Below are 23,785 nucleotides of genomic sequence, written 5' to 3' on the forward strand. Positions count from 1 at the left end.
ATAAGGCCACAGGACTATCCACAGGACTTTGAGCAGCAGGATTGGCTGCAACAGTAACCTCAAACCCTCCCTCCTCTCCACCAGGGTCCTGGATTCAACCAGCTGAATAAATCCCATAAACCATCAGGGTCTACCTTCGACAGCCAAGAGGCTTTTCTTTACGTTTCTGTGTTGACCTGTCCACTTGGCCCAAGGCCTTAATCTAGATTCAGCAGTATATATTTGCAATTGTACAGACTCTGCCTTGGCCCATAGGAGACAGTCTATCATCCCTACCGATCCTGGCCAGTGAGCTGAAGCTGACCTGAATGCCTTTGAGGACATTGAGGGAGGTATCATCGTTTCCTTCAGCTAAAGTAAAGAGTAAATTTTGCACCATCTTTTCTACTTGGATGACTCCTATTGTAGGGAAAACTGCTAGCAGGGTGTGCATAAGTACTGAGTCACTTATCCCTCTGGGAAGTTTCTCCAAGTAACCAAGGGTAGTCTTGTTTCAAATCACAGACCTCCTCTGTGATTTAAAAGTTACTGAACTGTTAGTAGTGTTTGTTTAGACACTTGTAGGTCTCTTATGACCACTCCAAAGAGGCTACTCATGGTATTTTGGGGAGGGAAACACGTTAATGCCTGGCTTTCATTTCAAGAATTACCTTCCTGCTGGACACACATGGTGTCCCTGGAAAGACCAGGATGTTGACAATTGTTGGGGATGCTCAGGGAAGTCTGTATCATTGAGGGTTGGGGGTCACAGATTGACAGTGCCTCTAATGTGGCCTCCTGACTAGCTGGGAAGCCTTATTTTTCCCAGTTAAATTAGAGTAATTGAGGCTTTTCCTTGTTTTTGTAAAAACTACCTGAGGGTAGTCAGTCTAATCTGTCCTGTTTGTGTGATAGTTGAGTGGCAATTTTCTCATCTCAAGGGATGACTGAGAATGGGAGTGAAGAAAACATTCAGAGAGTGAAGAAAACATTCAGAGGTGTTGACAGGTGTTCTGTGGGCAAGGTACAGGAACTGGAGCTATCTTTTGCTGTTTCCAATAGACTTTTGGTAAGAGAAAGGGGAATGGCTATCAAATTAAGGTCAGAGCTATTTGACAGGGAATGACAGACCCACAGTGTTATCTAAGATGCTTGCAACACTTTGGGAGAGTTGCATCAAGGCATTTTCCTTGGGAACAAGGAAAGGCTCCAGGGGCAGCTATGAGAGACAAAATATAATTAATGTTCCCGTACTCCTTCCTATGTCCCAGGGTTTGCGGTGTCCCTCCTCAGCAGCCAGGGTTATTGTTCTCTATTCACCTCTATAAAATCAGTGTGTTCATTCCAGTAGCTATAAATGTACCTCTTTCCCAATCATATTCTATACACAACCACATCTTTTGTCCAGAGGGTAAGGTATAAGAGGGACAAGCACATTTTAATGAAACTTACAGAGATCCCTTGTTCCCCACTTGGACCTGCACAAGCTACTGTAGGAGGACTTGGTGAGCAGTGTACTCAACTGTTCTTTATCCTTATGATCTAAGACCGTGTCAATCTAACAAGAGAATGCAGCTGGCTGAGCCAGCATTAAGTTTGAATCCCTAGACTCCCTTTGGGTCAGGCTACTGTGTGGAGGGTGTACCAGCTCAGCTGACCTAGTGTTGCCATTAGGGAAAAAAATAACTTCATGCCCCCAAATGGTAAAGGCGGAATTCCAAATTTTAAAAATACTTCTGTATAACGCTCCACACGTTTCATCCAGAACACGACCCAGAAAGTCTGAGAGGCAATTATTCCTTTCTGGAGAGAGCTGCATTCAGTGACAAAACTGCTTTACTAAGCAGTGTGAACAAGAAGGAGGTGAGGGAGAGAGTCAGAAACCTTTTTTTTTTTAAATTAAACTTTTAATTTTGAGATAATTATAGGTGCACATACAATTGTAAGAAATAATACAGAGAGATCTTAGGTACCCTTTAACCAGTCTTCTCCAATGGTAACATTTGGCAGAATTATAGTACACTATCCCAACAACAGCCCATGGGTCCAGTCAAGCTACAGAATATTTCCCTCATCACGAGGATTCCTTATGTTGCCTTTTTATAGTCACACTCATTTCCCTTCCACCCCACCACCCTTTTAACCCCTGGCAACTATGAATCTGTTCTCCATTTCTATAATTTTGTCATTGCAAGGATGTTATATAAATAGAATAACAAAGTATGTATGGAAAGCATCTAGTCTTTCACAGTAAATGTAATGTTAGCTGTATGTTTTTTGTAGGTGCTCTTTGTCAAATTATGAAAATTTCTCTCTATTCCTATTTTTATGAGTATTTTTATGGTGCTGAATTTTGTCAAATGCTTGTTCTACATCAGTTGATATGTTTGCGTGTGATTTTTATTCTGTAGGCTGTCAATATCATGTTATATTGATTGATTTTTGAATATTGAAGAAGCCTGGTGTCCCTGGAAAAAAACCCACTCAGTTATGGTATATAATTATTTTTATATATTGCTGAATTCTATTTGTTAATATTTTGTTAAGATTTTTCATGTCTATATTCAGGAGGGATATTGGTGAGCAGTTTTCATTTTTTGTTTTGTGTTTCTTTGGTTGTACATCAGAGTAACACTGTCTTCACAAAGTGAATTGGGAACTAGTCTCTCTTATTTTCTGAAAAAAGATTATTATGTGAAATTAGTGTTAATTCTTTAAACATTTGGTAGAGTTCTACAGTGAAACCTATCTGGGCCTGGAGATTTATTTTTTGGATGTATTTAAAGTATGAATTAAATTTCCTTAATAGTTACAGGGGTATTCAAATTATTTATTTCATATTGAGTGAATTGTGGTAACTTGTGTTTTTCAAGGAACTGGTCCATTTCATTTAAGTCATATTTATGTGTTGAGTTGTTTTCTTATTTTCTTCTTGATGCCTGCAAGGTCTGTAATGAGATCCTGGTTCATTCCTCATTGGTAATTCGTGTCTTCTCTCTCTCTCTCTCTCTCTCTCTCTCTCTCTCTCTCTCTCTCTCTCTCTCTGTCTCTTTTTGTCAGTTGTGCTAACTGCCAACTATACTGATCTTTTCAAAAACCTAGCTCCTTGTTTTCACTTTATTATAGTCTTTTGAAGGTGGAAGTCTAGTTTCTCCACTTAGCCTCTGCTGGTGGGGATGTGGGCGGAGCCACAGTTTTTTGTCTAGTGTTTGGCTGGGGTATAGCTATTATTATCTTAACTATCCAATGAACGTGGCTCTTGCCATCTTAATATTTCAATGACGTCACATTTCTGTAAACATCCTTAATTTATAATGGCACTTAATTTGCAAATCAACCAACCAGTCAATCCTTCCACGATTTCCCCAGGATCAAAACATTTTTTAGTGCAGTGCTGTCTAAATTATCACAGAACCAACTAATATTTTTCCTTTTCCTACCACTACCATCACCCAACAACAAAAAACCCAAAGCAACCAAAGCACTGTAACCAACCCGGGGCTTCTCCGCAGAAACAACCACCCTGTAGTTAAGAAGGAGTTCAAGGAAGGATTCATTAGGGCTTTTCCGCCAACAAAAGAATACTGTCCTCAGGAACAGACTCTTTAATTTTAAAATTCGCTCCCTGGAGAAAGTGGGGAGAATGAAGTCCTGAAGCGTGGCCTGCGGGCCCTGTTGGAGCGTGGGCATCCCGGAGCCCAAGTCCCTTCCCCTCGGCACCGCAGGGAATTTAAGCGAGCGCCAGGCGCGCCTTGATGTCATCCCAAGAACCGATTTAAATCATGCTGTTTAAACAAAACAGCCTAACTGCCTGAACGGATGGGTACAACACGGGCCTGGGTGCGGAGGGCCCCCTTTCGGCCCCGGGCCCCTCTAGGGCTTGCGGCCGCCAAGTGCCACATCAGCGCCCGCGCTGCACTTCCAGGTTCCTGAAGAGGATGGAGCGAGCTGGCCCGGCGGGCGGGGGCGGGCCCGAGGCCGGCTGGAGTGGCGGGCTGGCGGGCCACTAGGCGGCGAGCGAGGCTCCACGGCCACCAATCAGCTGGAGGTTTGGGTAGCCGCAGCGGCCGAGGTTTGTGCCCCGCGGGGAACCAGATGAGGCACATCTGGACAGCTGCGCTGAGGAAGTGTGCAGCCCCTTCGCGGGCCGGACTTCAGCTGAGCACGTCCCCCACGTCCTCTCCTGGCCACTTATTATTTATTCATTTCCCCCCAAAAGCAAACAAAGATCCAAGTTTTAAACTTTCCCTCCCTCCCCGCTGATGCGAGAGGGGGCCAGATCCTATCCAACACACAGTTTAATTTTCATGGGGCTCTGGGATCAAAAGAAAAGAAACAGCAACAACAAAAGCCCAGCCGCTGTCTGATTTAAAACTGGCAAAGCGGGGGAAATAAAGTGTTGAGTAAACAGACCGAGTTGGGTAAGTTTTGGATACGTGCTGTCTCTTGTATTTCCCCTGCTGTGATTTCTATTCTGTCTTTTTGCTGTTTTCACTAGTCTTCTCTTCATCAGGGAAAGGAAAATATCTCTTGCTGCCACAAACTCCTCAGACCCTTGGCTTCCTTTTCTCCTGCTTTGCTAAGATTGTAATTTAATTTAACTTTTTGGTCATTTGTATGCCACTTTTAAAATTCCGGGTAATTGAAATTTAATGTATATCCTGTTGTAAGACTCTCCTAACTTCAAAGTTGAACCTACCGATAAACTTATTTTTCTATTTTCTTTCTGGGAAAGAGTATACATTTGTAAAGCGGAAATCTTTATACATCCTCCGCTCTCTGACTGTTTTGATGGAAGATTGAGAAATTTACTGAGCTTAGTCACAGTTAACAAAACTTTTGATTCTGTTACTAGGATGTTTAGTATTAGATTATTTAAAACCTCAATTATATAGGTAATTGCTGTTTCATTTAATTTGAATGGAGTTATAACCAAAATGTATCTTTTCTATATTCTCCTATCCATAGTGGGAGTCCCAAATTCCTTTATGATTGCTAAAAAACACCTTAAACATGTGACAAACAACTAACAGTGTATATCAATAACATACCGTAGTTATATATTAATCCTATAAATCTATCAAAATAATATTCAGAATGATTGTTAGATGTCTATGCTTGCAGTTAGTTCTGGTATACATTTCAGGATGTAGAAATGGAAATTATGGCAAATATTGAGCTAGGTGAATGGCCTGAGGCCCATTCCATCTGAAACATCTATAGTTCTCTCTGTTTAAGCAACATTTTGGTTTGAGACTTTGTCATATATTATTACTGTCATGACAGATCTGGCCAGAATTGATCTATAATTTTTGGTTCAGAAAGCAGTAGGTAAGAATTTTTGAAGTAGTAGGTACCATAATTGCAAGTTACAGAGCATGTTTTTGATTCAGAAAGGCAATGCATGCAGCGGGTAGAACCATCGAAATGGTTTTCAGGGATGCAGGGTTAGAAGGAACAGTGTTGTAGAGAAACAATATACAGGGCCAGCTGGCTTGGTTTATTTCATAACCACACTGTTTGACGTTGGGCAAGTTACTCAGCCCGTCTGTGCCTCAGTTTCCGCCTCTGTAATGTGGAGATAATAGCAGACAATAGTGGGGTTGTCTTGAGGACTGAGTTAATATATGTTAAACACTGAGAATGATTCTGCACATAGTCAGTCTGTGCTGTTGTACTCAACTCTTCATTGCCTTTCTTTCTAGTTTCCTCTGCTGCATGTCAGTTTCCCAGCCACCATTCTGACCTCTACGCTAGCAACCAGTGTTTACTGAGAGCTGACCACTTGTTAGTGATGCACTGCATAAAGCTGTAAAGGAGAGAGTCTTGCGAGGGGAGTGAAGTAGAATTTATCAAATGCCTTAGAAAGATCTAGAAGGTTCTGGGAGTGCAGAGGATGGAAAGAGGACATCTTATTGTAGGATGACTTCATGGAAGGGTTGGCATTTCTGGGAAAAGATTTTGCCCAGCAGTTTTAATGAGGGGAAAGGTATCATAGAATAGCAGCTAGCAGGCATACTACAGTGTTTCGCCAAAAATAAGACCTACACTGAAAATAAGCCCCAGTTGAGATTATCAGCCAGACAGATGCATTTAGTACATATGACGATGGTCCAGAAGAAGATGACATGACTGTATTTGAAGAAATGTAGATTGATGTACGTGAAACAATATGACATCCCCTGAAAAAAATGCCCTAATGCATCTTTTGGAGCACAGATTAATATAAGACCTGGTCTTATTTTTGGGGAAATACGGTAGGAGGAAGAGAAAGCCTGGGGAAAGCACTGAGGATCTATCTTCCCGGCATCGGGTTGTGATGCAGGATAATCTGTGAAGGTTAGTGGAAAGAGAGGTTAGAAAGATGGGAGAGGTGGGAGAGGATGGCATGGAGAGCCCAAAGGGGAAGGAGAGGCTTGGGAGTTAGCTTGATGGGAAATGGCAAGCTGAACTGGCAGCAGTTACATAGTGGCATTGTTTCTGGAATGGTCAATCTCTGGAGTCTGGTCTCCACATCTTGCCCAGCATACTCTAGTCATCTGCTTCTGTGACCTGCCTTAAGGTCCAGCAAGCTGTGTGGGCAGAGCTGACCAATGAGTCTGGGCCCCACTTTTGGACTCATTCTGTGGTGGCTGTCTTAGAGCTCTGCTGAAGTGGTCTGTCGTTCTGGACTCTTACTTTTCAGAAATAGGTCAGGTCCTAAAGTGTTTGATATGGATGATTGTTTCACCCCTCCCCTACCCCCAAACCACACAGTGTTTGCAGAATAGCTATTTCTTATTCTGCTGAGAGAATCGTCTATTCACATATTAATACTTACAACTTCATAATTTACAATTATTGAAGGAGATAAGACTTGTAGTATATACCTAAGTGGAAAGTCAGTTTGGAGATCTCTTGCTTTCTCTTCCTCCAGGACACTGAGTTGTGTCAGACAGAACCTGAGTCTGGCCCTGGTATGGCTGCTGACCACCTGTGTGACCTCAGGCAAGACACTGAGCCATTATGGCCCTCTTTGTGCCATCATCTGTAAAAGGATCTCTAAGGTCTCCTCTCCCTTGGATGATCTTTCATTCTTCTCCCTTCATCTCTGCAACAGTCTGTTGCTTACAGATGGCTATTTGATACATCTATGGCTAATGTTTTCTGACCACTTAATTCATGTCAGACATTGTTCTGAGTGCTTTACATGTCTTAGCACATGTAAGCCTCTCAACAAACCTGTGAGAGTTGGTACCTTGTAGCTGAGGAGACAGAGGCACAGGCAGATTAAGAAATTTGCCCAAGGTCACACAGTGGCAGAAGCAGACATGGACAGTGTTATGCCAGAGCCCAAGCCTTAACCACTGGTCTACACTGCCTTAGGTTTAACACAGCGGTGCTGCTCGTCTTGTTTGTGGTGGTGGTAGTCAAGAAGTTCATGGAAGGAGGATCACTGGAGGAATTGAGTTAGTAAAATTTCCCTGGAAGGGAAATTCCAACATGAGTCTTGTTTATGGGATGTGCTGCACATGGAGACAGAAGACGTTTTATTTATTAGGTGGAGCTCATTGCAGATAAGCACTCTGTCTTTTCATCTTGTTTGAACAGAACCACCATAGTCCCTGGACTTATAGTAGATATTCAATAAAGGTCAGTTGAGGGTTTGTCTCCTTTGAAAAACTGAAACAGAGTGTATGAGTCAAAAGTAGTGATTTCCCTTTTATTTATTTAACGGTTTTCTTCCCATTCTACAACTCTCTGTTAACCTTTGTTCGTAGTTTGGTCAATATCCTTCCAGTCTTTCTCCAAGAGTCAACTCACAGGTGTAGAACTAAACACAAATATAATTAAAAATATAAATGGAACCACACTGTTTTTATTTTAAAAAACAGAGTAACTATGAAATGTTCCCAGGCCTGTGGAAAAATGGGGCAGATGCCAGGTACACATTCTACTCCTAGTTTTTTGACATTCTGGTTTCTTGTCCTATTTCTGGAGATGCTCTGGTTTGGGAATAAGAACTTCTCATGGTGAAGGACCAACGTAGGGCTATTTTAAGTGTCCCATTATTAATCATACCCAGTCTGAATTTCACATCTTTTAGGGAATTTATTATTGAAGTTTTTAATGTATTGAATTAACTTTAAAATATTATTTGGAAAATATTTTCATTTGCTTTTTATCTCATTACTTTAATGTAGTCACTCTTTTTAGTATAACACACTAAGCACACAGACTTTGGAGTCAGAATGTGAGGGTTTCAATCCCAGATCTGCTTCTTACTAGTGTACCTTGAGCAAGTCACTTTTTCTTTGAGGCTTTATTATCTGTAAAATGGGCATATCAATAGGCATTAAATGAGAAAATAAATATAAATTATTTAGCATAGTGTCTGAATCACAGTAAAGCCTATACATGTTAGTATTTAATTTTTTTAAAAGTATAATTTATCAAACTTTTTCTTTTTCCCCCCTTTCTTCTGCCTCTCCGCACCCCCACCCGTCCAGTTCAAGCCGTTGTTTCTCAGTCTAGTTGTGTAGGACACAGCTCCCTGACCCATGCTGGTATTATGAGCCTTGCTCTACCCCTGGCTGAGGGAGTCTGTCACCAGTCATCGGTTGGCTGTTCACAGCAGCTCAGGGCAGCTCTCGCTGGCTGCCGGCCACTTACGCTGGCTGGGGGCCGCTCACGCTGGCTGCTGGCCACTCACACTGGCCACTGGCCGCTCAAGGCGGCACTCACTCTGTAGCCCACTGCAGCTCACGCTGACCTACGGCTGCTCACGGCAGCCCAGCTCCAGGGAGAGCCGTTGTTCACAATCTTAGCTGTAGAGGGCGCAGCTCACTGGCCCATGTGGGAATGGAACCGGCAACCTCTGCGTTAGGAATATGGCACTCCAACCATCTGAGACACCAGGGCCAGCTCTGTTTCATTTTTTTTTATTATGGTAAAATATAACGTAAAATTTGGCATTTTAACCATTTCTAATTGCATAGGTTAGTGGTATTAAGTACATTCACACTGGTGTGCAATGATCACCACTATTCCTTTTCAGAACTTTTTCATCAAACTTAAACTTCATACTCATTAAATAATAACTCTATTATCCTTGCTGTCAGCCCTTGGCAACCACCATTCTACTTTCTATCTGTATGAATTTGACGACCATCGGTGCCTCATATAAGTGGAATTATACAATATTTGTTCTTTTATGATTGGTTTATTTCACTTACCATATGTTTTCAATGTTCATCCATATTGTAGCATGTGTCAGAATTTCATTATAGTCATACATCCCTTACAGATGGGGATCGATTCGGAGAAATGCTGGTTAGGCATTTTCGTTGTGTGAACATAGAGTGCACTTACACAAACCTAGGTGGTATGGCCCCCTATACACCTAGGCTAATACACATGGCATAGCCTATTGCTTCTAGGTGACAAGTCTGTACAGTATATTACTGTACTGAATACTGTAGGCAATTATAACACAATGGTAAGGATTTGTGTATCTACACATAGAAAAGGTACACTTAAAAGTGTGTGTGTGCCCATGCATGTGCCAGAATGCCTTGTGGGGAGCAGGAGGAGGGCTGTGGAGGGAGGAGCCATCTGAGTGAGAGTAGAGCTCAGGAGGAGGGAGGGAGGAAGGGAGAGAGGGAAGGAAGAGAAAGGAGAGAAAGGGAGAGCAGCAATCAAGAGATCCAGAGAGAGAAAACTTGAGATGAGAAATAATAAAAGGTAAAGGGGAGGAGGAGAGAAGGAGAGAGGGGTAGGCCTGGGAGGAAAGAACTAAAGAGAAACTGAGGAAGGAAAGTGAGTTTGTGTGCATGGTATGCGTGTGCACGTGTGTGCGGGGGCTCCCCTTCTCCCCAGCCCTCTCCTGCTTTCACAATAACTCCAGGCCCAGCTACGCAGTAGGCACGGGGCAGACGGGCAGGATGCTGAACCCCTCATTGATTTAAACCATCCAGAGCTAGCAGTAAGGTCAACTTCTTAGTGGGGTCCAGCCTTTTCTTTCAGCATCACAAATAAACTTTTTACTTATAGTCCTTTTAATCTTACAGGACCACTGTCGTATATGTTGTCGTATATGTTGTCCGTTGTCGACAGAAACATCACTATGTGGTGTGTGACTGTACTTTTTAAGGCTGAATAATATCCTATTGTGTGTATACGCCACATTTTGTTTATCTGTTCATCTGCTGATGGACATTTGGGTTGTTTCCATCTGTGGTGGGTAATATTTGTGTCAACTTGACTAGGCCACAGTACCCAGATATTTGGTTCAATATTATTCTAGCTATTTTTGTGAAGTTATTTTTTAGATGAGATTAACATTTAAATTAGTAGACAGTTGAGTAAAGCAGATTATTCTCCATAATGTGGGTAGGCCTCATCCCATCATTTGAAGACCTCGATACAAAAGGACTGACCTCCACTGAAGAACAGGGAATTCTGCCAACAGACTGCCTTTGGACTTGAACTGCAGCACCAGTTCTTCCCTGGGTTTCCAGGTCATTGGTCTGCCCTGAAGAGTTTGGACTTGCCAGACTCCAGTCACGTGAGCTAATTCCTAAAATCAATCTCTCTCTCTCTCTCTCTCATATATATACGGTTCTATTTCTCTGGAGAACCTGATGATACACTGTCTTTTGGCTATTGCGAATACTGCTGCTATGAACAGTGGTGTATAAATGTCTGTTGGAGTTCCTGCTTTCAGTTCTTTTGGGTACATACCCAGAAATAGAATTTCAGGATCATAAAGTAATTCAATTTTCATTTTTTGAGCAACTGCCATAGTGTTTTTCACAGCAGCAGCACCATTTTACATTCCCTTTTGCAATGCACAAGTGTTCCAGTTTCTTCACATCCTTGCCAACACTTGCTATTGTTTTTGTTTTTTTAATAAGAGCCATCCTTGTGGGTATGAAGTGATAGTTCACTGTGGTTTTGATTTGCATTTCCCTAATGATTAGTGATGCTGAGCATCTTTTCTGGAGCTTATTGGTCATTTGTATATCTTCTTTGGAGGAATGTCTATTCATCTTTTGCTCATTCTTAAGTCAGGTTCCTTTTTTATTTTGGTGTGCATTTTTGGTTATTGAATTGTAGGAGTTCTTCATATATTCTTAACATTGACTACTTATTAGATATATGATTTGCAGATATTTTCTTCCATTACCTGGTTTGCCTTTTCAGTCTGTTGATTGTGTCCTTTGATACTCAAAAGTTTTTTACTTTAATGTAGTCCAACTAATTTATGTTTTTCTCTTGTTTCCTGTGGTTTTAATGTTACACATGCATGAAATCCCAAATTTGATCATTCCCATATCAAATGTCATAAGGATTTTCTTCTAAAAGATTTATAGTTTTAGTTCTGATATTTAGTGTTTTTGTTTTTTTTTTGTCTATTTTGAGTTAACTTTTATATATGATGGAGATAAGGGTCCAACTTTATTCTTTTGCATGTGGATATTTAAGCAATTCACTTATAAATCATTATAATGTTTATCTCTATATAAACATCATTAGCATAGATATAGCCATAGTATAAAAACATTGATTCATTCTTGACTTATTTTTTAAATTCTATCTAAACTCCTATGTTTTTCCTCATAGAATTACTCAAAATTTTTACTCTTTAATTGTTAATAGTCCCAAGGAAGAAAGATTATCCCTGTGTTGAAAAGGCATTCGTTGCTGATAGCTTTTCTTCCTTCCACCCTTCTTTCCTTCCTTCTTTCCTTTCTTCTTTCCTTCCTTCTTTCCTTCCATCATTTCTTTCTTCCTAGCCCTCATCTTTCTTTGGCTTTTAGAATGAAAAAAGTAGTAATCTATGTATGTTGAAAAAATTGAAACAGAGTGTATAGAGTCAAAAGTAATGGTTTCCCCTTTATTTACCTGCTTTTGTCTATCCACTAATCTCCCCAGAGGTAACCTTTGTTAATAGTTTAGCCTGTATCCTTCCAGACCTCCAAGAATCCACTTAAGTATAGATCTAAACATAAATATAATTTTAAAATGTAAATGAGACTATATTATATTTATTGTTCTGCCTTTTTTTTTCACTCAACAATATCTGTGCACATACAAATACATACACATATACATGTATAATAGACATACTTGTCAAGTGAAACATACAGATCTTTGTGAGCATGTTTTGTCATAGAGAGTAGACAATGGAGCTCAAATGGAAGAATGTTCTTTTGCTGTAGAAGACCAAGCCACTTAGAGTAACAGTGGCATTGGGCTAAGCTTGTCAATCAGGCTTGTTTGCAGTTTCCTCTCTCTGGACTTTTGGCTTCTCTGTAAGTCATCTGTTTCCATTCTCCTATGGCTTTCGGAGCTCCTGCCAAGGACTCTGACACCCAGTTGCCTCAGTGAAACACCGGAAGATGAGTCCTTTTTCATGCACCTGCCACCACTCTGACCAGCATGGGCCCTTCTGGTACCGTCAATTATTCTAAAGTGGAAAAGATCCAGAGATAAATACTTCCTTTCTTCCTCGCTGTCTAGAGCAAATGTTGCTGTCATCTATGGCTTTATTTTTTCCAGTTTCTTATAAAAAGTGACCAGCACTTTCCATGGCAAGGAAGTGAGTGGTGTGTCCTTACCTTTCTCCATGGTGCCTAAAATTCTATAGCTTCTAAAATATATATACATTACTTTACTGAATTCCCTTCAATACATGAGAAAATTGAGTTTTAGAAAAGTAATGTTATATGCCTAAGGAAATCGATGTTAAGAAAGGTAAATTTTGCTATTTGTGTAGTAAATGAGGAATATGAAAATTTATCTGATTGTAGTGTTCTTTTCATTAAACATTTCTGCAGCCTTCAAAAGACAGCACACTAAATATAATCGATAATGTAAAGATTTTGTAGGGTGTCAGATGGGCACTTGTCTTATGAGGAAGACCACTTCATGGATGGTGTAGATGCCTGTCCACTGTGCTGCACACCTGAAGCTGAAGCTGAATAATATTGTATGTCATCTATAATTTAATATGTATGTAGTCACGGGATGTGAAGTACAGCAGAGGGAATAGAGTCAATGGAATTCAGAGGGGTAATAGATTGGGGAAGGGGGGTTATCACTTTGTGAGGGGTGTAAATGTCTAACTATTACCTTCTTTTGTACACCTGAAACTAATAATAATAATAATAATAATAATAATAATAATAATAAACACAGCACACTAGCCTTGAGAATTCTAGTCTTGTACCATTGATACATAACTAATTGTGTAGCTGAATCACCTGGGGAGCTTTTAAAAAAAACATGCCTGCTCTTGTCCCTCTCCTGGAGATTCTTTTTCAATAGGTGTTGAAGGAGCCCAGGCATCTGTGAAAAGCTTCCAGGAGCAAGCTGATGCTTGGTCTAGATTTAGTCTAGTGAGAGTTTCCCAGCCAAAGGTAAAAACCCTTACAGGGAGTCTGGGATCCTTCATTCCCAATGCTCAGAACTGGCCCAAGCAGTCACAGTAAGAGAAAAGATCTTCATAGGTCATAATTAAACAAGGAGGTGTGATGATGGATGTTAACCAGATTTATCATGGTGATCATTTCACAATATATACATATATTTAATCATTACATTGTATACCTGAAACTACTATAATGTTATATGTCAACTATATCTCAGTCAAAAAACAGCAAAAAATAAATTGGATGGGAACCTCTTCTTCTTGGGGATGTTTACAGTGGTTCCTTTTTCATCGTATGGACTCATTCCCATGAAAACTCACTTATTTAAGCTGAAAAGTGAACTCTTTCTCACCAAATTATGTAGTGCTCCCATTAACTTCACTTTTCTCAGAGCCAAAGTACCCTCAGTGCTGTAGGTATTTCCTGGTAGTAACTTAGGTGTTTAAGAGGCATCTGAATTCCTTCCTAATGACCTGAAAGTATAATTAGTCTGTTTTATGACTTGGGTCAACAACGAGGGTGGCCAAACAGACCCAGTTCCTTGTGCAGAGAGACAGTGTCTGTCTCTGGCCTAGAGTCTACCACCAGTTACATTTTCAGTAAAAGGTATTATATTTAATTTGTCATAAATTTAATAGAAGGAAAAAACCAAGTGAAATGTAAGGAATTTCTGAATTTCAGGTGATAAATTTTTTTTTAGAGGTCAATTATTTAAAAATACGTTTTTTTAGTTTTTCAATTACAGTGGATATACAATATTATATTAGTTTTGGGGTACAATATTGTGATTAGACATTTATATACATTACGAAGTGATCACCACAATAAGTCTACCATCTGACACTAATACATAGTTATTACAGTATTATTGACTATATTCCTTATGCTATATCCTACATCCCCATGACTATTTCGTAGCTACCGATTTATACTTCTTAACGCCCCCACGCCCTTCACCCATCTCTCCAAACCACCCATCTGGCAACCATTAAAATGTTCTCTGTATCTATGCGTCTGTTTCTATTTTGATTGTTCATTTATTTTGTTCTTTAGATTCCATATATAAGTGACATTTGTCTTTCTCTGTCTGACTTACTCCACTCAGTACAATAACCTCTAGGTCCATCTAAGGTTGTTGCAGATGGCAAGATTTCATTCCTTTTTATGGCTGGGTAATATTCCACTGTTTATATGTACCACCTCTTCTTTTCCATTCATCCATTGATGGACACCCAGATTGCCTTCATATCTTGGCTACTGTAAATAATGTTGCAATAAACATATATGGATGTACATGTCCCTTCAAAGTAGTGGTTTGGGTTTCTTCAGATAAATACCCAGAAGTGGGATTACTGGGACCTTTTTCGTCTCTTGTTATAGCCTTTATTTTAAAGTCTTTGTCTGATATAAGCACTGCTACTCTAGTTTTTTGTTTATTTTCATGAAATATCTTTTTCCATTCCTTTACTTGCAGTGTGGGTCTTTGGATCTGAAGTGAGTCTACTGTAGACAGTATATGTAAGGGTTTCATTTTCTTATCCATTCAGACACCCTATGTCTTTTGTTTGGAGTATTTCATCCATTTACATTTAAAGTAAATATTGATACATATATCATTTTTGCCATTTTGTTATTCACATTTTTGATCTTTCTTATTTTTCTTCTTCTTAAAGAAGTCCCCTTAATATTTCTTGTAATTCTGGTTTGGGGGTGAAGAACTCCTTTAGATATTTTCTTGTCTGGGAAGCTCCTTATCTCTCTTTCAATTTCAAATGATAGCTTTGCTGAATAGAGTAATCTTGTATGTAGGTCCTTGCTTTCCATCACTTTGAATATTTTATGCCAATCCCTCTTGGCCTGCAAAGTTTCTGTTGAGAAATCAGCTAACAGTCTTATGGGAGCTCCCTTGTAAGTAATTAACTGCCTTCCTCTTGCCGCTGATTCTCTTTTTGTCTTTACCCTTTGGTGTTTTAATTATGATGTGTCTTGGTATGGGCTACTTTGAGTTCATCTTGTTTGGGACTCTCTGCACTTCCTGGGCTTGTATGTCTATTTCCTTCACCAGGTTAGGGTAATTTTCTGTCATTATTTTTTCAAATGGTTTTTCAATTCCGTGCTCTCTTTTCCTTCTGGTAGTCCTATGATGTGAATGTTGGTACATTTGATGTTGTCCCAGAGTCCCCCATACACTGTCCTCAATTTTTTTGATTCCTTTTTCTTTTTGCTGTTCTGATTGGGTGTTTCCTGTTACGTTATCTTCCAAATTGCTGATTTGAACCTCTGTTTCATGTAATCTATTGTTGATTCCCTCTAATGTATTCTTTATTTCCTTTATTGTATTCTTCATTTTGACTGGTTCTTTTTATTTCTATTTTTATGTTGCTTATCTCTTTGTTGAAGTTTTTACTGAGATCATTGAGCATCCTTATTACCAGCGTTTTGAACTCTGCATCTGGTAGAGTGCTTCTCTCCATTTTGTTTAATTCGTTTTCTGGAGCTTTGTTCTGTTCTTTCATTTGGGATGTGCTTCTTTGTCTCCCCTTTTGGCTGCCAAACAGGGGTTTTTCTTCTGTGTATTAGGTAGAGCTGCTATGTCTCCCAGTCTTAGTAAAGTGGCCTTATATAATAGGTGTGTTGTGAGGCCCAGTGGTGCAGTCTCCCTGGTCACCTGAGCTGGATGCTGCAAGTATGTCCCTTTTATGAGTTGTGTGTGCCCTCTTGTTATAGTGGAGACTTGGTTGCTGTTTGCACATCAATGGGTGAGATTGACCCTCAGGCTGATGGGTTGGGAGGACTGGCTGTAATTACAGTGGAGGAGCTGTTGTGCAGGGTTGCTATAAAGCAAGACTGGCTCTGGCAGGGCTCTGCTGCCTGCCCAGTCTGCCCTTCATATGTGTCATCTGTGGTGGTGCTCCAGCTTGGTTTGAAGCTGGCCACCAGTTGTTCTGGCCCTGGGGCCTCTTGGGAGGGGCCCTGCTATAGGCCAAGTTCAGCTTCTGCCTGTGCCCTGGCCTAGGCCTCTTGGTATGAGCCACAGAGCCATTCACAGATATCTCCCACTGGTGCTGGACTTGGAGGTTCTTTGGAAATGCTAAGCTGTGAACTGAGACTAGCTGCCACTAGTGCCGGGCTTGGGGCTGCTCAGTAAGAGGTATGGGATACACTGAGGCAAGATGCTGCTTGTTTGGGGTTTGTGAACCTTTGAGAGACTTTAGGAAAGCCCGCAGCATCAGCCAAGACAGGCTGTTTGTATGGAAAAGCCACTGGAAGTGGCTTGGGTGGGTCTGCAAGTTAAATGGAGGGTGAGGTGGGGCTAATCTTCTGAGGCTAATGGATGACTCAGAATCAGAGGCCTTAGTGAGCAATAAGGGCTAAACCAAGGAGGCCAAGATCTGCTGACAGGTCTAAGGAAGTGGGCTAAGCCAGAATCTAGAACCAGAAACCTTTGAAAACCAACAGGAGCATACAGGGAGTGAAGTCAGCAAGGTCTTGCTAGGACTTTGACCAAGGATGAAGACGCAGAACTTGACTTCATTAGCAGAGGTTTGAGGTTAGGTCAGAGAGTGGTTTTCTGGGGTCATGCATGGGCTAAAGGCTCCGGAGGTCCATAACTGAGCTCCAAGCTTTGACTCTGAGCTGTCTATTGTCCCTCTGAGAATTGGTGTGTTTCTCTGATGCATCACCAACCTGAAGTCCAGTCTGATGCCCTACCTACTGGATATCTCTATTTAGATGCCTTGCTGCTAGAACAAATAAGAACAAACAAGTTTTCTTCAGTTTGGCTGACATTCTTTCTTACTCTGTCTGTGTAGATATGTGATTTTTATTCATATAACTTGTAAATCTCTTGGATGCTGGAAAATTGTTTCTTAAAATATTACAGCCCAGATCGATTCTTGGGAAAGTTCCTACTTGAAGATGGTGACAAAATATCGTTACTATCATTTGACAAAAATTTTACCTTCTTTAAGGGATTGGGACTAAAGGATCAGTCTTTGGAAAAACTGGAAGTCATTTTGTCTCTTAAAGGAAGTGTCTTAAAGTCACTTTATTTATTTATTTTTCACCTAGAAAGGAGGCTTTTGATCAGAGGTCTTGGAAAACTACTTTTATTCCCAATATAACCGTAGTATGGATTGGTTAACCACACCTGGGAGGTAGGGATGGATGCTGGTCAGTATTCTCATAGTCACCACGATGGTTCCCATTCACTTGCATAATAATAATAATAATAATAATAATAACAACAACAACAATAACAACAACAATAATAATAACAACAACAACAGCAGCAGCAGCAGAAGCAGCAGCAACACTCGATGGTAGATGGAGTAAGTTTGTCATTATAATTTCCTTCAAATTAACATTGATTGGAGGAGGTTCTGTTCTTCTCTGGTGTTTTCCACGGAAAGAGAGAGAGATTAAGAGAGAATGGGTAAGATTAAGAGAGAATGGGTAAGGGGTGGCCAGATGGCTCAGTTGGTTAGAGCGCGAGCTTTCAACAACAGGGTTGCTGGTTCAATTCCTGCATGGGTGGGCTGCGCCCCCTGCAACTGAAGACTGAAAAGAGCGACTGGACTTGGAGCTGAGCTGCGCCCTCCACAACTAGATTGAAGGACAACTGCTTGGAACTGATGGGCCCTGGAGAAACACACTGGTCCCCAATATTCCCCAAATAAAAACAAAACAAAACAAACAGAAAAAACAAATAAACAAGGGAAATTGGGCTAAAAAAAAAAGAGAGAGAGAGAGAGAGAGAGAGAGAGAGAGCATGGGTGAGAGCATTCTGCCTCTATATGATGGGCTCAGCACTGCCTTCTGTACTCTTGAACATATCTGGGGTCATCAGCCTACCAGGAAGAAGCAATCAAGACAAAGATGGTTTCCAGAGAGAAGTGCACAGAACACTTGATATAATCTTATTGTTGTTTTGTTAATTGTGATAAATGTTGCTTTACTTTCAACATAATTTTAAATTATTTATGCTCTACAGTGGTAATGAGTAAGAGAAGGTGGGGTGAGTGGATGAAATTGCTTCTGTGCCCTGATAAGTGCTTACATTCTGATTGGTTCTCAGATGGGAGTTGATTTTTTTCCACAAGAAGAGAATCATCTTGACAATGTGATTTGTCAAGGGGGCAGGATCCTTTTACTTTATCTTAGTCTCAGTCTCATTTCCATGTCCCCAATTTTGTCTCTGCCCTTTATTCTCATTCCACTTCCCTCAAAACCCATGATTGCCCTTGTCAACAACTTTCTCCAGGTCTTCATTTACACAGAAAGCACACAGGATTCAGAAGAGGCTATTATGAGAATTTTCCATCTTCTTTTCTGTGGATCTTTTTTTTTTGAGCTGGAAATAGAATTTATATATCACTCTAACGATCTTACTTCAATTTGTTTTTTTGAAATTAAAAAAACCTAATTTTTAAAAAAACTTTTATTTATTTAAGTGTGTTTTTTCCATCAGCTCCAAGTCAAGTAGTTGTTTCAATCTAGTTGTGGAGGGTGCAGCTCACGGTGGCCCATGTGGGGATCTAACCGGCAACCTTGTTTTTAAGAGCATTGCACTCTAACCAACTGAGCTAACCAGCTGCTCCCAAGAAACCAAGTTTTTTGCTAGTGTCTTAAAAGAAGCAGTGTTTGAAAACTTAGGAAAGAGTCAACTGAGAGAATGTTTTGATTTTGAGGTATCCTGACACTCACATGAAGTTAGTTCTTATGAAAACAAAAGATTGGGGCTATCACAGGAAAAGCACCTCCCACCCTCAGACAGTACAGCCCTAACATTTTATGGAAAATAGCATTTACTCTCACACTGAGCCCAGTTTTAGCCTCTGAATTTTCCTTTTGGCACATTATCAGTCAAAGATGATACTGAATCATGAAGCGTATTGTCAAATGTGGGACGAAATATTGTTAATGAGGAACTTGGTAAGGCCTGAAAAAGTAAATTTTCAGGAAAAGTCACAGGCTTGAAGCATATAATTTTTTCTTTATTGTTTGGCACCTTATACTTTACTTTTCCATATTTTAATTGTATTAAAAGATAAACTGAGGTATATTAAAATTTTTAAAAGTTTATTTGAGAAAAAAATATCTGTCCGAATCAGGCAGCATCCAATCTAGGAGATAGAAAGGAGCTCCAAGGAGCTGTACAAAATGAAAGACTTTTATAGACAGAAGGGAATGGACACAAGGAAGTTAGACCAGACAAAAACAAGGGTTGATTATTACAAAACACTTTCCTTTATGGGAGGGAATGGATCTATCAGGCAGATTACCTAACTAGTGCTGATCAGTCAATTTCTGATTGACTGACTGGTTTAACATTCTATTTCTTGAAGAGTCAAAACTGTAGTTAAGTCTTGGTTTGGTGATGGGGTGGGGCCTTAGCACAAGTGACTCCATTTTGGATCTGTTGTCTTGCTTTCTAACAGTTAACAAATGATATTTAGAGATAGCCTGTCCTCTACTTCCCCACACCAAAGTTCATCTTTGTCTTTTCCTGTGGGTGTGATTTGAGAAGCAATTCATTGAAGGCACTTCTGAGTCTGTGTTGAATGAAAAAAAGTGAACAAGTATTTTTTCTGTGTTTTAAGTCCAGTTGGAGAAATGATGAGCAAGTTAGCTTACGTTAACTGAGCATCTTACTCTTATGGAAAGAGCCATTAACACTAGTAATTGGAGAAAGCAGTTGTTTTCGTGGTATGCTCTGAGGAAAGATTCTGTGGTTTAAATGAGCTCCTTCACCGGCGTCCCTTTGGGCTCTTCTTCATGTATAACCTGTCCACCGTCATTAACCACATTTCTAAAATTAATTTATTAGAGGAACTGTTTGGTTCACAGGGTAAGTGGATTTTGGTTGGGGGTACTGGTGGGTGGAAAGGGTAGGACCTGATGGTTCTACCACTGAGGTCTTGAACAGCATGAAGGGGGGTAGGTCAGTTACGAAAAAGAAAGAGAAAAAAAAGAAGTGACCGAGCCATTCTTCTCAAGCATTTCGTTGGAAGTTTGCTTGATGACTTATTCTCCTTAGTCATGGGACTGAGTCTTACATTTTTGTAACTAGTTCTTATAAAACCCAATCATTACTAAGCTGGTGACCAAAGAAGTCTCTTTCAACTTGATAGGGTAGAGAAATATCTTCTTTAACCAACATTACAGAAACATTTCTGCCACCAAGCATTCAGGTTTCTCACTGGGTCCATTCCTGCAAGATTGATCTTTCCAGATTAATTCAGTTGGGTAGGTTAATTTTTGCTCAATCTTAAATACATACATACATACATACATACATACATACATACATACATACATATCAACTACAGGGGCAGAAAGCTTTTGAATCTCCTGGGGGAACAGGCACACTTATGGAAATTCAGTTCAGTATTATATCTGATGGGAGAAATTACTCTTCTCTCCAAGTGGTACCAGCATGGAGTGACCCTTCTAGGGTCATTGAGCTTTTCAGGGTTGAATGATGCCAGAGAGCATGTAATTTTACCATAGTTTTTCTCCAGGTCTTTATCACCCAGAGGACAAATTCCCTATCTGTAGGGCCAGCTTTATGGTTATGCAACCTGTACAGTTGCACACAGCCCAGTTTTAGAAGAGTCCCATGCTTGGTTTAATGCTCTGATATCACTACTTTAAAATTCTCAACAATTTATAAACAAGGGGCCCCACATTTTCATTTTGCTCTGGGGTCTACATATCATGAGGCTGATTCTGCCTCTACTCTTTCAGGGTCACTCAAGTGTAACAAGAGTGAGAAAATAAAATCAAGGGCCTGTTTCACCACCTTTCTCCAAGTTTATGTATCAAGATGAGCATATCTAATGAAACTGATGCCGATTCTCTTGTCTTAATTGATTTAATGTTTAAACTCTTTTTTTAAATTAAAGTTTATTGGGGTGACAATTGTTAGTAAGGTTACGTAGATTTCAGGTGTACAATTCTGTAATACATTATCTATACCTCACATTGTGTGTTCACCACCCAGAGTCAGTTCTCTTTCCGTCACCATATATTAGACCCTGTTTACCCTCTTCTAGAGCCCCCTCCCCCGGTTTAAACTCTTTTAATAGGAGGTTTTCAGAGATTTCTTTTCCCTTTCTAGAACAATTTCTATACTGATTTTAACTGTAGTTAAAAGGGTAATTCAGGTCTAAGCAACATGAGGGATTTCTGTCCTTTGTTTATCTTTATTAAATTTATCGGGGTGACATTGGTTAATATTAATAAAATTATACAGGTTTCAAACAGTTGAAAACTATATAATCCATCATCTATATATTGCATTGTGTGTTCACCACCCAGAGTCAGTTCTCCTTCAGTCACCATATGTTTGACCCCCTTTAAGCCCCCTTTATATTTGACCCCGTCTTCTATCAAGCTCTCTCCTCCTTTACCGGTAACCACTAAACTGTTGTCTGTTTCTATGAGTTTTTGTTTTTTTGATTGTTTATCTTGTACCTTTCTTGTTTTCAGTTTTATATGCCACATATAAGTGAGTTCATATGGTTCTCAACTTTTTCTGTCTGACTCACTTCGTTTAGCCTGATAATCTCAGTATCCATCCATGTTGTCACAAGTGGCAGTACTTCATCTTTTCTTATGGCTGAGTAATATTCCATTGTATGTATGTACTACAGCCTCTTTATCCAATCTTCTATAGAAGGATACTGGTTGTTTCCATGTCTTGGCCACCATGAATAATGCTGCAATGAACATAGGGATACATATATCTTTATGGATAAATGTTTTCAAAATTTTTAGTTATATACCCAGAAGACGGATTGCTGGGTCATATGGTAATTCTATTCTTAATTTTTTGAGGAACCTCCATAATCTTTTCCATGGTGGCTGTACCAATTTACTTTCCCACCCACAGTGTATAAGGGTTCCTTTTTCTCCACAACCTCTCTAACACTAGCTATTGTTTGTTTTGTTCAGAATACCTATTCTAACAAGTGTGAGGTGGTATCTCCTTGTGATTTTGATGTGCATTTCCCTAATAGCTAGTGAAATTAAACATTTTTTCATATATCTGTTGGCTGTCTGTATGTCTTCTTGGGAGAAGTGTCTGTTCAGGTCTTCTGCCTATTTTTTAATTGGACTGTTTGTGTTTGTTTTTTTGTTGAGCTGTATGAGTTCTTTATATATTTTGGATATTAGCTCCTTATTGGAAGCATTGTTTGCAAATATCTTCTCCCATTCAGTTGGTTGCCTCTTTGTTTTGTTGATGGTTTCTTTTGCTGCGTATTAGCTTTTTAGTTTGATATTGTCCCATTCATTTATTTTTGCCTTTCCTTCCCTTGCCTTTGAGGTCAAATTCATAAATCCTCTCTGATCCCAAGGTCCATACGTTTAGTACTTATGCTTTTTTCTATGCAATCTATTTTTTCAGGTCTTATGTTTAGGTCTTTGATCCATTTTGTGTATATGGTGACAGATAGCAGTCTAGTTTCATTCTTTTGCATGTGGCTTTTCAGTTTTCCTAGCACCGTTTATTGAAGAAGCTTTCTTTTCCTCATTGTGTGTTTTTGGCTCCTTTGTCGAAAATTATCTGCCCATATTTATGTGGATTTATTTCTGGGTTCTTAGTTCTCTTCCATTGGTCTGTATGTCAGTTATTCTGCCAATACCGTGCCGTTTTGATTATTATCGCTTTGTAATATAAATTGATCAGGAAGTGTGATACCTCCAGCCTTGTTTTTTTTCCTTAGGATTTCTTTGGCTACTCAGGGTAGTTTGTGGTTCCACACAAATCTGATGATTTTTGGTTCCATTTCTTGAAAAAATGCTGTTGAGATTTAGATGGAGATTACATGAAATCTGTATATTACTTTGGGTAATAAATATGGCCATTTTTAACTATGTTCATTATTCCAATCCATGAACATGGAATATCTTTCCATTTCTTCATGCCTTCTTCAATCTCTTTTAATAATGTCTTATGATTTTCAGTGTATAGGTACTTCACATCCTTGGAACTGTTTATAAAATTTTTTTTCCTGAAATTTCATTTTTAGTATGTAGGAAGGCAATGGATTTTTGTGCATTGATTTTGTATCCTTCAACTTTACTGAATTTGTTTATTGTTTCTAATAGTTTTCTGGTGGAGTTTTTAGGGTTTTTCTATATAAAGAATCATGTCTTCCACAAAAAGTAACAATTTAACTTCATTCCCAAGTTGGATGCCTTTTATTTCTTTCTCTTTCCTGATTGCTCTGGCAAGGACTTCCAACACTATGGTGAATAACAGTGGTGACAGGGGCATCCGTGTCTTGTTCCTGATCTTAGAAGAAAAAGCTTTCAGTTTTTAACTATTAAGTATAATATTAGCTGAGGGTTTGTCATATATGGTCCTTATTATGTTTAAGTAC

The 23,785-nt window shown here is 39.7% G+C and overlaps 1 protein-coding gene across 4 annotated transcripts in view; it reads left to right on the forward strand.

Moving 5' to 3' along the window:
* Positions 1-4,054: 4,054 nt before the first annotated feature.
* The window catches only part of TMEM45A (transmembrane protein 45A), an 88,909-nt gene continuing 69,178 nt past the window's right edge, over positions 4,055-23,785 (forward strand). For 2 of the 4 annotated variants that reach the window (XM_081071943.1, XM_081071944.1), the window contains exon 1: positions 4,056-4,400. The gene's annotated coding sequence lies outside the window, so the exon portion shown is untranslated. Of the gene's footprint in view, positions 4,401-10,354; positions 10,526-23,785 lie in introns of all 4 variants that reach the window. The other 2 variants (XM_081071942.1, XM_081071945.1) reach the window with 2 other exon arrangements.

This window comes from Rhinolophus hipposideros (genome assembly GCF_964194185.1).
Source record: "Rhinolophus hipposideros genome assembly, chromosome: 2".
Taxonomy (NCBI): domain Eukaryota; kingdom Metazoa; phylum Chordata; class Mammalia; order Chiroptera; family Rhinolophidae; genus Rhinolophus; species Rhinolophus hipposideros.